The sequence below is a fragment of the Sus scrofa genome, chromosome 16, assembly GCF_054392235.1.
Source record: "Sus scrofa isolate SSC_HxYL_T2T_F1_AM1 chromosome 16, Sscrofa_HxYL_maternal_Yorkshire_Landrace_v2.0, whole genome shotgun sequence".
Classification (NCBI taxonomy): Eukaryota; Metazoa; Chordata; class Mammalia; order Artiodactyla; family Suidae; genus Sus; species Sus scrofa.
In genome coordinates, this window is record NC_139398.1 from 80,056,038 (window position 1) to 80,068,469 (window position 12,432).

Here is a 12,432-nt window from a genome sequence, read left to right on the forward strand (position 1 = left end):
AAAATAAAATGCCCTGATGGCAGGGGGGGAGAGGCACCCACAGAGATTCTGACTTTCTGTAAGTACGCACTAAGACAAAGAAAACTTTATTTTCAGAAGACGTTCGATCTGTTCAGTTCTGTGAGGTCCACAGACCACTCTCCAAGAAACACTGATCTTAAGACATCACCAATCTTAGTTTTCTCTTTTGCAAACAGGGGTCACATCAGTCTTCCTCTCAGGTCACAAGGTGAAATGAGACCTAACTCCTACACTGGTGATAAAATGCTGTCTAAATACTGAATGCACATAAATCATGATGGAATGGGAATCCAGCCTGCACCAAGCCTTCAATGTGAGCAAAACAAGAGTTACCAGATGGTGCCCCTTCATCAGAGGCTGCCTTAGAAAGGTTAGTGAAGTGGGCGAGAGAGCAGATTTCGAGCTCTTCATCCTTCCCAATGGCAGTCTTTGAAGCAGCATCAAGATAAGTGATCTGCTCTCTGTATTTCCTGAATGTATCATGGGAAGCCTTCTCCGTTCCATAAATACTTGTATTAGTAAATCAAATAAGCTGGAGAAGCACTTAGGCATGATGCCAGGAGAAAACTCAGGCCGGGATTGCTTCACTTCGTTAATGTTATTAGTAAATCATTAATGGACACTATTGATGAAGTTTACTTAAAAGGAGTCTTTCTATTTACGCCATGGAAAAGGCACTCCCCAGAGTAAGCCAATATATAGACATTTCCAGCGAGGGAAGTAAGTCTCGAAGGATGCTCGAAGCTCAGGCTCCAGACTCAGACAGTACTGAGTTTGAATGTGGGACCTTCCAATTACTCATTTATTACCTTGAGTGAGTTACTGAACCATTCAGAGCTACCTCTTCTCATCTGTACAGTGGAACTTCTAATGCTTCCAGTATCATGGGGTCATTATAACAATTAAGTGAAAACAAAGTGCAAGGTCCCCACTTACTAGGTACTATTTAATTCCATATCTGTACATGGATGTGGTTATTCACCTCTTATTTCTTCTATTATTCATATAACACCACACAACATCAGTGGGCAAACAACTCACTGATGAAGATACTAAGGCAAAGGTTTGGTCAATTGCCATGGAAACAGAATTCAGGTCATTCAGCCTAGAGTCCAAAGCTCCATTTCCCATCAGCCTCCCTCTCCCAAGGTTGCCCTGGCATCAAGAGAGCCGGGGGGCTTCCCAGAGCACACTGGCCTGATGCCCACCTTGGGGGAGCTAACATGACACAAGGAGAAAAGCCACAGATCTCGACTGTATTCTCTTCCATGCATTCAGTTACTCCTGCATCTGCCCCTTTCATAAGTATTAATAGAGCCTCTTTTCTATTGCCAGGCATAGGCTAGGACATGGGGATAGTGGTGAGGGAAGCACAGTGGATGCATGGCCTCTATGTCCACTTTATTTAGGTCCCTGCTTCAATGTCATCCTAAGCAAGAGGCTCCTCTGGCCCTCCCGCCCTACCCAACAGAGCAGCCTGCATCCGTGTCACAGCCTCTCTCTTACCTGTTTTATTTTTCCATTCTCTCACATGCTATGTTAATGTTTTCTTTACTTCCCCCATCCCCTGCTGCAAGCTCCAGGAAGGTAGGACTTACTCTAGGCTTGTTCACTTTCATATCCCCTGCTCCAAGAATGATGCCTGGCCCAGAGTATACACTCCATGAAATACGTGTTAGCTCAATAAACAGAGGGGGACATCCTGCTGGGGGTGTGGGGATGAGGAAGTAAACCAGTAAGTGGCTGTGAGTCGTGAAATGCTAGAAGGAAATCCACTGGGGCTGGCTAGGGAGGGACAAGGCAAGGAGTGACAGACAGAAAGCCTCTTGGTCACTGACAGATGCTGATGGAGATCCTCCTGGAGGGGATGATGACCCAAAGCCAATGAGCAGCCCATGTACAGACCAGAAGGGAACTCTGCCCTTGGGCCTCTGCTGACCTTAAACTTGTCACTGCCCTTTCCAAGCCTTGGCCAAATCAGGATTCAACAATCTGAAGCAACTCTCACCCATCAGACCCCTCCCAGGACTTAGCATGCAGAAGATGCCAAGGTCAGGAAGAGCATCGGGGGCCTGGCTGAGATGTGATATGTAAACAAAATGCCTTCATTAAGACCCACTGCACATACCACTGAAATTACAACAGAAAGAGCATTTAAGCCTGGGCTTTCATCTGGGGGAGCCACTCGGCTCTGCAATATTTTGGCTAAGCTCTAACTGGTTGTTAGCATACGGTGCAGGTGTCATGTAATCTGGACTTATTAGCAAGACATCTGCAAGTAGCAATCAGCATAAAGAGATACTGGAAGGGCAGGGCACCCCTGCCCTTGAAGGAGATCCACCATCACCTGTGCCAAACGGGGGTGGTACATGGAGGTAGAACTCTGAGGAGTGTGGCACGTTCAGGACTCAGGTGGGAGGTATGGATTTGACCATCGGCTGCACAAGCAGGGTTAGTTACCAAACCAGTAGAGATGGTGGCACATCCCTAAGAAGAGCCACCTCTACACTCTCCAGAGGGTCTCTGGCAAGAGGAAACACTTCCTATATCTCCCATTCTATGGAAAAAATAGATGGTATGAAGACATCACTGCATCCTTGGGCTAGATAAAGAAAGGCAGAGGGGGACAAGCAGCTCAGACGGGTCAGAGGTAGACACACAGGTGCTCTGACACCTACCACCAGCCCCTCCTCCACGTATGACCTGAAATGAAAGCAGCATTCCAGCAGTCTGAACCACAGCAGCCCAGCTCTGCCAGCACTCACACCTGGAGACAAACATCACCACACTACATTTTCAGAACAAGGATTTTGTCCCCATCATGGTGCACAGTAGCCAAGTGGCTCAAGCCTGTCATTTCAACTCTGAACTTTAAAAGCCAAAGTACAGAGCATTCAGGAGAGAGAATAATTTTATACAAAATAATCCACTTTAAGCCCTCAGCACTCTACCTGGAATTCATTTATTAGATTAGTTTTGAAAAAGACAGGGTACTGAACATATGCAACCAAGAATGGGAAAGTTTTAATGAAATAAAAGTTAGAAAAACGAAGACTATACGGCCCACTTCTAGGGGCCTAGGACATGGGGCAGGGGAAGGGGGCCTCATGAGACTTCCCAGAGCTGTCATAGGAGGTAGGACAACACCAGGAACCCAGAGATGACAGTCTCAGAGAGGGAGGGACAGATCAGAAAAACATCACCTTTAGAGTTCTGCCTAGTACATGTCCTGCTCCCCACATTCACTAGGCGCCTCAGTCTTTCCACCTGCAAAGTGGGCATAACATCACCTGTCTCTTGAAGCTGAATTAGCTAAAATTGGGAGTTTGCATTTGACTCAGTGGTAACTAACCCAACTAATATTCATGGGACTCAGGTTTGATCCCTGGCCTTACTCAGTGGATTAAGGATCTGGTAGTACTGTGAGCTGTGGGGTAGGTTGCAGACGCAGCTGGTATCTGGTCTTGCTGTGGCTGTGGCATAAGCTGGCAGCTACAGCTCCAATTCGACCCATAGCCTGGGAACTTTCATATGCCGAGGGTATGACCCTAAAAAGACAAAAAAAAAAAAAAAAAAAAGTGGGACGAGGTCCTGGCTGAGAACTTGGTACACAGTAGACATTCAGTAAATAAGGAGTGACTAATTTTTTTAAATGGTACATAAAAAATGAAGGGAGAGGCATAAACCAGGAGTTTGGAATTAGCAGATATAAATTACTATATATATATAATAAACAATAAGTTCCTACTGTATAGCACAGAAAACTATATTCACTATCTTAAAATAAACCATAATGGAACAGAATATGAAAAAGTGTATGTATAATTAAATCACTTTGCTTCACACCAGGAACTAAAACATTGTAAATCAACTATACTTCAATTAAAAATTAAATTTAGGGAGTTCCCATTGTGGCTCAGTGGGTTAAGAACCTGACATAGCGTCCATGAGGATGCATGTTTGATCCCTGGCCTTGTTCAGTGGGTTAATAAGGACCCAGCATTGCCCCAAGCTGTGGTGTAGGTCACAGATACAGCTCAGACCCTGCATTGCTGTGGCTGTGGCTTAGGCCAACAGCTACAGCTCCAATTCAACCCCTAGCCTGGGAACTCCCATATGCTGTAGGTGTGGCCCTAAAAAGAAGGAAAAAGACAGATATATAAAAAATTAAATTTAGGAGTTCCGCCTGTGGTACAACAGGACTGGCAGCGTCTCTGCAGTGCCAGGACAGATTCAATCCACAGCCTAGCACGGTAAGGAGCTGGCGTTGCTGCAGCTGCAGCATAGGGGGCAACAATAGCTTGGATCTGATTCCTGGCCAGGCAACTCCATATGCTGTGGGGTGGCCAAAAAAGAAAAAATAATAAATTTAAAAAGTGGTAGCTGGAATGTGACAGAGTAAGTGTCCAGAAGGAAAAAGCTGAATCCTGAATAATGAAGACTAACTTCATAGACGTGGCCCTAGAGTTGCAGGACAACTGCTTTAAAAGCATTGCTCTGGAGAAGAGAGGCGGCTTTGAGGTGGGTAGAGGAAGCCTCCCCAGCTTTGAATCAAGGTATCTGAAGCCCTGATGCATCTCAGGTTTGCCTGAGGTAGATAAATGGTCACACTCTACCAGTGGACTTCTTAGAGCCGCACCTGTGGCAAATGGAGGTTCCCAGGGTAGGGGCTGAATTGGAGCTACAGCTGCCGGCCACAGCCACAGCAACACGGATTCAAGCCATGTCTGCGAGCTATACCACAGCTCATGGCAACGCCAGATCCTTAATCCACTCAGCAAGGCCAGGGATCAAACCCACAACCTCACGGTTCCTAGTCGGATTTGTTTCCGCTGTGCCATGACAGGAACCAGAGGATTTCCTTTTTAATTAAAACGCATGAATGCCTGTAAGCCCCAGGTGCCCAGAGGAAGCGGGACAGGAGGGGAGGAGGTAAGCAATGAGCCACAAAGAATCTTCTCCTCTTCTTAGAACCAACAACAGCAACAAAGATCATTGCCTAAAAATGTAAGCCAAGATCCTGAATGACTAAGCAGGAGGGATCTCTATGGAAACATAGAGACACCAAACGAGGAAACAGGAGGACAGATATAGGCATAAATGGCTCAGAGGTCCCTCCCCAAGGAGGTGGAGGCTCCCTGTCTGGGACTGTCTCAGCTGGCACTTTCCAAGTGATGGCCTAGCAGGAAGCTAGGAAGTTTCCACGAAAGCCTTTTAACAGTCGTAGTTGACTTTTACTGTGTCCTTCCTTCGTGCCAGATCTCTGCATTCATTATCTCATTTATTTCCTACCAAATCTTTTGATTTGACACTATTATCCCCATCTCATGGGTGAGGAACCTGAGGCACCAAAAAGTTAACAATAGATGGTACAGATGGAAACCAAATCCTAGAAGCGAAATAAGGATCACTATCGGAGTTCCCCTTGTGGCTCAGCAGTAATGGATCCAACTAGGATCCATAAGGATGTGGGTTCAATCCCCGGCCCTCCTCAGTGGATTAAGGATCCAGCATTGCTATGAGCTGTAGTGTAGGTCGCAGATGTGGCTGGGATCCTGTGTTGCTATGGCGTAGATCCAATTCCACCCCTAGCCTGGGAGTTTCCATATTCCGTGGGTGGAGCCCTAAAAAAAATAATAGTAATCACTATCATTTACTGGGCACTTACCAAGTGCCAGACACTGTGCTACACACTTAACTATATCATTTATATATATGTATATATATTTTTGTCTTTTTGCCTTTTCTAGGGCCGCTCCCGTGGCATATGGAGGTTCCCAGGCTAGGGGTCGAATCAGAGCTGTAGCCACTGGCCTACACCACAACCACAGCAACACAGGATCTGAGCCATGTCTGTGACCTACACCACAGCTCATGGCAATGCCGGATCGTTAACCCACTGAGCAAGGCCAGGGATTGAACCCGCAACCTCATGGTTCCTAGTCGGATTCGTTAACCACTGAGCCATGACGGGAACTCCAATTTATACTACTCTTAATGACACCTCTAGGTGGTGGCTACTGCCATGATGCCCACTTTAAAGATAGGTAAACTAAGGTTCAGAAAATTTAGATGACTCACTCAAGGATATCTAGCTAGTAAGTAGTGGCAACAGGAATCGAACCCAGAATCCAAATCCACCTCGTGGAAGACAATCATACTGACCAAACCTGCTAAGTACAAAGAGGATACAGGGGGTTTTAACTGGAGCATCATGGGTTCTGAAAGGGGGCCCTGAAACTTGCATTTCTGACAAGTTCCCAGGAGATACAGATGTTGTTGGTTGGGGATAAGACCTTGAGAACAGCTGTTCAAGGGAGAGTGGTGGCAGGGTGAATGTGGGGTACAAGGAAGAAGAAACATGTTGGAGAAAAAGAGAAAAGGATGGGATGCTTAGAGAGCAGCCGCTGTGTGGCACAAACGCCCTCTGAAATGAGGCAGACCGAGGCTGTGACCATCACTGTCCAGGTGAAGCACTTCGTGACCCACCCCTGTCTGTGACTGACCTTCCATCCTGTGTGATCCCAGGATGGATGTCATGAGTTCCAGGCATCTTCTGCCCCAGCTCCTCTTGAATTTTGAGTTAGATGCACTCCAAAGTTATATATCCCTACAGAACCAGCATCGCTCTGCATTTCCAAGACACATTTCATGTGTCTCTCTTCCCTGCATGAGATGTAATGCCCAAAATTAAGGTATTGGCATCTGAACCAGGGAGGGTTCCAGATGCCTAACCACAAGTCGCCTTTGCCAACTCTGCCTCCACGGATAATGTCCCCCCTTAATCAAGGGAGAACCAGATATAGTTCCTACTAATCTCTGAGAAGCAGGTTGTGGTTCTTCACCAGTGCATGGAGCTATTCAAACAAGCCGGTCACATCCTCCCATGGGAACCAGCCATCACCCCACCCTCTTGATACTCTGCCTCCTACAGCCCCTGGCTTTTCCCTCTGTGCTCAGTTGCCACTCACACGTGGCCCTATGTGGTGCCCTCCTCCCCCCTGCTATGACTAATGAATTGCTGTCCGCCTCATCTGTCCAGTGTCAGGCATCATGTATTCAACGATGCCCATGCCCCTAGAGTGAGAATCCTTGCCTCACTGACAAAGCAAAGAGGAGGGGACTTGGGGACTTAGACACTCAATGATGAGTGCGTGAGAGGAGATACTTTGTCCATCTCGTCATTGTCCTCTCTACACCTGACGTGGGCCCAGGGCGATGAAAGATACATGGGATTGAAATGCTTCATCCTCTTTTGAAGCCCCCATTTCTTGACAAATAGAGAAACAAAGTTTTGAGCATTAGCATGACATGCCAGGCCTGCTCCACATCAGCCCACAGCAGAGGACACAGATCTGTCCTTGCTGGTGAGCCAAACCCTGGGGACAGACTCACCCATCCTGTGGGCCACCTGCTGGACCAACCGTGCTCCAGCTCAGGGAGGGGCCTGCCCTGGGCAATTTCAGGTCTCTTCCCCTTTCTGCCTGAGAAAATATGAGAAGTGGGGCCTTATGCAATAAAGAGAGCTACTTCTGGAAGCCCTGTGCAGGGCCTTTGTGTGAAATCCAATTGACCAGAAGTAGTCCAGAATGTGTTCTAAGAGGGCCATTGGGAGTTCCCGTCGTGGCGCAGTAGTTAACAGATCTGACTAGGAACCATGAGGTTGCGGGTTCAGTCTCTGCCCTTGCTCAGTGGGTTAAGGATCCGGCGTTGCCATGAGCTGTGGTGTAGGTCGCAGATGCAGCTTGGATCCCGAGTTGCTGTGGCTCTGGCATAGGCCAGTGGCTACAGCTCTGATTCGACCCCTAGCCTCGGAACCTCCATATGCTGCAGGAGCGGCCCAAGAAATGGCAAAAAGACACACACATACACACACACGTAAAAAAAAAAAAAAAAAAAAAAAAAAAAAAGAAGGCCGTTGATGTGCACGAGCATCAGAATGGGAGTGCTTTGAATTGGGGCACCCCAACTTCGTACCAGTGGTGATGTAGGGGAGTTATGGGTCCACTCAGCACTTAGGAAGCTCTTATCATACAAGTCACACAATCACAACCTCCACATCCTGTGTCCAGCTCTGAGGACATCGCATGCCACACCAGCCATTTAGTCCTCACGGGAGAGCTGAGAACAGGGTAGTTTTATTCCCATATCATAGATGAAGACACTAAGGCCAGGAGACCACAGGGCAGAGTGGGTGGCAGAGCCAAGGAGAGCCCCAGATTTTTTAGCTCCAAAGGCTATGTTTCTAATGCCCCTTCCACGTCCTAGGTATGCTAGGTATGATGGAGGGAACCCAGATGGTATAGTACCTGTCCTCCAGGAATTTATAGCCTACTTAAGAAGAAAATGCACATGGGAAAAAAAATAACTTACAAGCTCTTACAAAGCATCATGCAAAGAAGTCTGGCGTGACAGCATCAAACGTGGGCTGGAAGTCACCTTTCCCACTCTGGAAATGCTGCATAGCCTCACACCAGCTGACTCCTCTTTGGGGGGGAAAAAAAGCCTGAAACTTAAAGTCTGATTTTAACATAACATCAGTAATAATAGCAGCCAACATAGCGTTTTTCCTGTATACCCTATACTGTTAAGTGTTTATATGGAAAATTGATGATTCATTTGGAATAATAGTATTTTCTTCCATTTATCAAGCCTTCTGCTATGTACCAGGTGTTGTTCTAAAGGCTTTACATACAAGATATGATGTATATTTTCTCCAACAATGGAAGAATTTGTTCCATGTTACAGATGAGAGAGCTGAGGCACAGAGAGGTTAAGCCTGGATTTTCAAACTGAGGGTTGTGACCCTTAGGGAGTTGTGAAACTTATTTAGTAGGCCACGACAAACACTGTTTTAAATGAATAAGAAGGGGAGAGAAGACACGGAACAGAAGATATCAGAATGCCGACCATGTGGGTCACTTCATTGTTTTGTTTTCAATCATGAATGTGTTTGTGTGTACAGTGGACAGTATCATAAAAGGAGATTTTACATGAAAACTTTATAATGAGATGATCACTATGGGTCTCTGTGTGGAAGGCTTGAAAGCCACTGGGCTAAGAGACTTGCCTGAAGTCACATGCTAGTGATTTGAGGTGCCAACGTTCAAATCCACGTAGTCTGTGTCTCCAGAGCCCAGACTCCTGACCTCTAAACCATGCTGTCCAGGAGAAATATCAAGTAAGCCACTTGTGTCCATCTTTCTAGCAGTCACATTTAAAAAGTGAAAAGGCCACATCAAAAGATTACAATTATGAGTGCCCACCGTGGGGCAATGGGTTAAGAATCCAACTGTAGCAGTTTTAGTCACTGCAGAGGCACCGAGTTAAAGGATCTGGCAGCGCGGGTCACAGCTGTGACTCAGATTCAACCCCTGGCCCAGGAGTTTCCATGCGACTAAGATTCTCGTGTCACAGTCCCTCTGCCACATTTACCATCCCATGGCCTTCTGCATGCAGTTTCAAGAACATCTAAACCCAAAGCCAGCGTCTGTGGCTATGAGTCTTCCTGCCTTGGCTCCTTTCTGATGTCACATCCTTGCAAGGCCTTGGGAGAGAAGAACTGGTGGGAAAGGGACCCTGCAGCTGAGACAAGCCAGAGCAGGGTGAGGACAAAGGCCCTGAAGAAGACGAATTGTATGGGCAAACAGCCTGAGAAAACTGTTTGCCAAGCAGCAGGCTCACTGGCAGCTGAGCACCAGCTTTTAGAAGTACGTCCTATTCAGCTTTGCAAGGGACATATTCCAGCCCTCAGGCTCAGCCCTGACAGACATCAGCTGACCCCATTTCCATACCTTTGCAAATAAGCACACTGCAGAACTGCAGAAAAATGGGCATCTGGAGAGTCGTTAGAAAATGAGGCACAGCTATCCAGTGACTTCAGAGCAGCCTATTAAATAATCTGATAAATAGCATGTAGCTGTGCTCTAACCACGGCTGGCAGGCCAGGAGCCCAGGAAGCCATTGCCTGGGCATGCCCTGTGATCCCATCCGCTGAGAGGGAGTTTTCCACACAGACTCAGGGAAACGTGGGTGCACTGCCCAGCGGCAGCCTGGCTCTAGGAAGCCAGAGCACACAGCCGCCCACTTCTGGCTCCCTGCATCCTCTCCAGGACTCTACCTGCCTGGCCACTAAGGAGGAGTACTTCTCAGCCCACTTATTTGGTTTCCAAAGCACTGAGAATGTTGAATAGTGGGGGAAGGCTTGCTGTGGAGGAAACAGGAAAACAGAGAGAGAACTATCGGGCACCTTTCCCAGATGATGTGGCATTACTCCTCAGACCAGGAAATGAAATTTTAAGCCCATGGAGTGTTTGTTCATGGCAGTGAAAGGGATCATGTGCTCTCCCATCATTTACTGGCTTCTTATTAATTAAGCAGCTACCATGTGCCAGGTCCTCCAGCTGGGTCCCGGGCACTCAGACATGCACCGCCCACCCTCCTTACATCCAGAGCTTGCACACCAGCCAACAAAATCGACTACAGAGAACACAGCATTGCAGGGGCTGTAAAAGAGGCATGAGTAAGGTACGCTGGGGACTTGGGGAAGGTGATCATTTCTGTGCCTGGTCTGGTCTCGTGCTCCTTGTTAGAGAAGCAGCCCTGCCCCCACATCACAGAGTCTGTCTCATCACCTCAGCCCAAGAGGGCAGCTGCCACATCACTCAACTTAGTCAGGTCCCTTGGAACTAATAACAGGTACATTTTTTTACTCTCCAGGGTCTACCTGGATTAAGAGGTTATATATGGCCACATACAGTTACTTTCTACCACATTCACAGAGAGGCAAAATTCAATAGAGCTATTCCTAAGAGCTGAGTAAACCAAATGGGGTGTAAATAATCCAAAGTTCCATCACCTGATGAATCAATAAACAAAATATGATGTATTAATCTAACAGAATATTAGACAGTCATGAAAAGGGAGTGAAGTACAGATTCCTGGTACAAGATGAATAAGCCTTGGAACATTCTATCAAATGAAAAAAGCCAGACACAAAAACCATATATTGTATAAGTTCACTTACATGAAATGCCCCCAAATAGGTAAATCCAATAGAGACAGAAAGTAGATGAGTGGTTGCCTGGGGCTAGGAAGATGGAGGAATAGGAAGTGACTGTTCAGTACGTGGAATTTTTTGGAGGAGGTGATGATAAAATTCTGGAGTTCAGTAACGATGACAGTTGCACAACTCAGTAAACGTACTGGAAGCCACTGAATTGTGTACTTTAAAATTGCTGAAATAGGGAATTTTATGTTATGAGAATTTTTACCTCTAGAAAAAGAAATTTAATAGTCTATGTTACTCTTTCAAAATGACCTTGTTTCAGTACATTTGTGTCCATCACAACTAAAAATCACTGACTAAAACTGAAGTGATTGTGTTGATTGTCTTGTCCAGGGCCTATAACTCTTAGATGCCAGGGGTTGGGGCTCCACCTGTGTCCACCTCTTCGACTGCAGACCTATCTCCTTCTCCTCCACACCATGCCCTCCATTAACATGGAAGAGGAAAGGCTTCTGCAACTCATCAGACAATTGACCACTTCCCAAAACCTGCCAAAAGGTGGTGGGCATCCATCCAAGTGTGTATATTTGAGTCCTGTCAAGAGAAACCAGACTTTATTAAGAAGATGTTAGCAAGCCTCTTTGCTTCCCTGCTTTTGTGCAAATTCATAATGGCTCCAAAGCACAGGTATCATTTTTCAGCAAAATCTAATATTGATGTCATTTCCAGGCAAAGAACATTTGAGGCTCTCGTAATGTATTGCTCTTCGTTTTGCTCCACAGCACAGGCTGGACAAATAGCTTGGCCATTTGTCACCACATCCTCCCTCACTCACATCCCAGGTGCAGGGTTAGGTAACCATTAGCAGAAGCAGGAAAGGGAGGGAGGTTTCAGGACAAAAACCTGAGCCAACACAGCAGAAAATCCCCACTCCAGTATCTCACAGAATCTTGGATCTAGACAAGACCTTGATACTTTAAAAAGTCACAGAACTTTTCTCTTAAAAAGAAAAACTCAAAGCTTTCAATTTCACTATCAAGTTTGAACATTAGACTTATTTATAAGCCAGTAGTTCTTGTGTTGTAGGTTCAATAATAAAACAAATAAACATCAGGGAAGCCAAGATGGTGGGGTAGGGCTGCACTCCTTACTTTCACATCGCTTACAAGAAGATAAGGTGCATGTGTGAGTGTGTGACACATACTAGGTTCACATTTTACATGCGTGATCTCGAGTACTGAGCACCACCGCCCTCCTTGCCGAAGCAAAAGAGACTCAGAAGGTTCCATTACCCGCATCAGGGTCACAATGGAACATGCAGGTAGTGGAAAAGGCTGGCTTGATCTCAAGTCCCATGTTCTACACCATTATGTTATAACAGATTAATTACACAGTCGTGAATA

At 46.4% G+C, this 12,432-nt stretch overlaps 1 long non-coding RNA gene across 1 annotated transcript in view; it reads left to right on the forward strand.

The window, feature by feature from the left end:
* Positions 1-1,167: 1,167 nt before the first annotated feature.
* Positions 1,168-12,432, forward strand: part of LOC146395675 (uncharacterized) — a 35,726-nt gene continuing 24,461 nt past the window's right edge. Inside the window, exon 1 of the long non-coding RNA XR_014831083.1 lies at positions 1,168-1,326. This is a non-coding gene — a long non-coding RNA (uncharacterized LOC146395675). The remainder of the gene's footprint in view (positions 1,327-12,432) is intronic.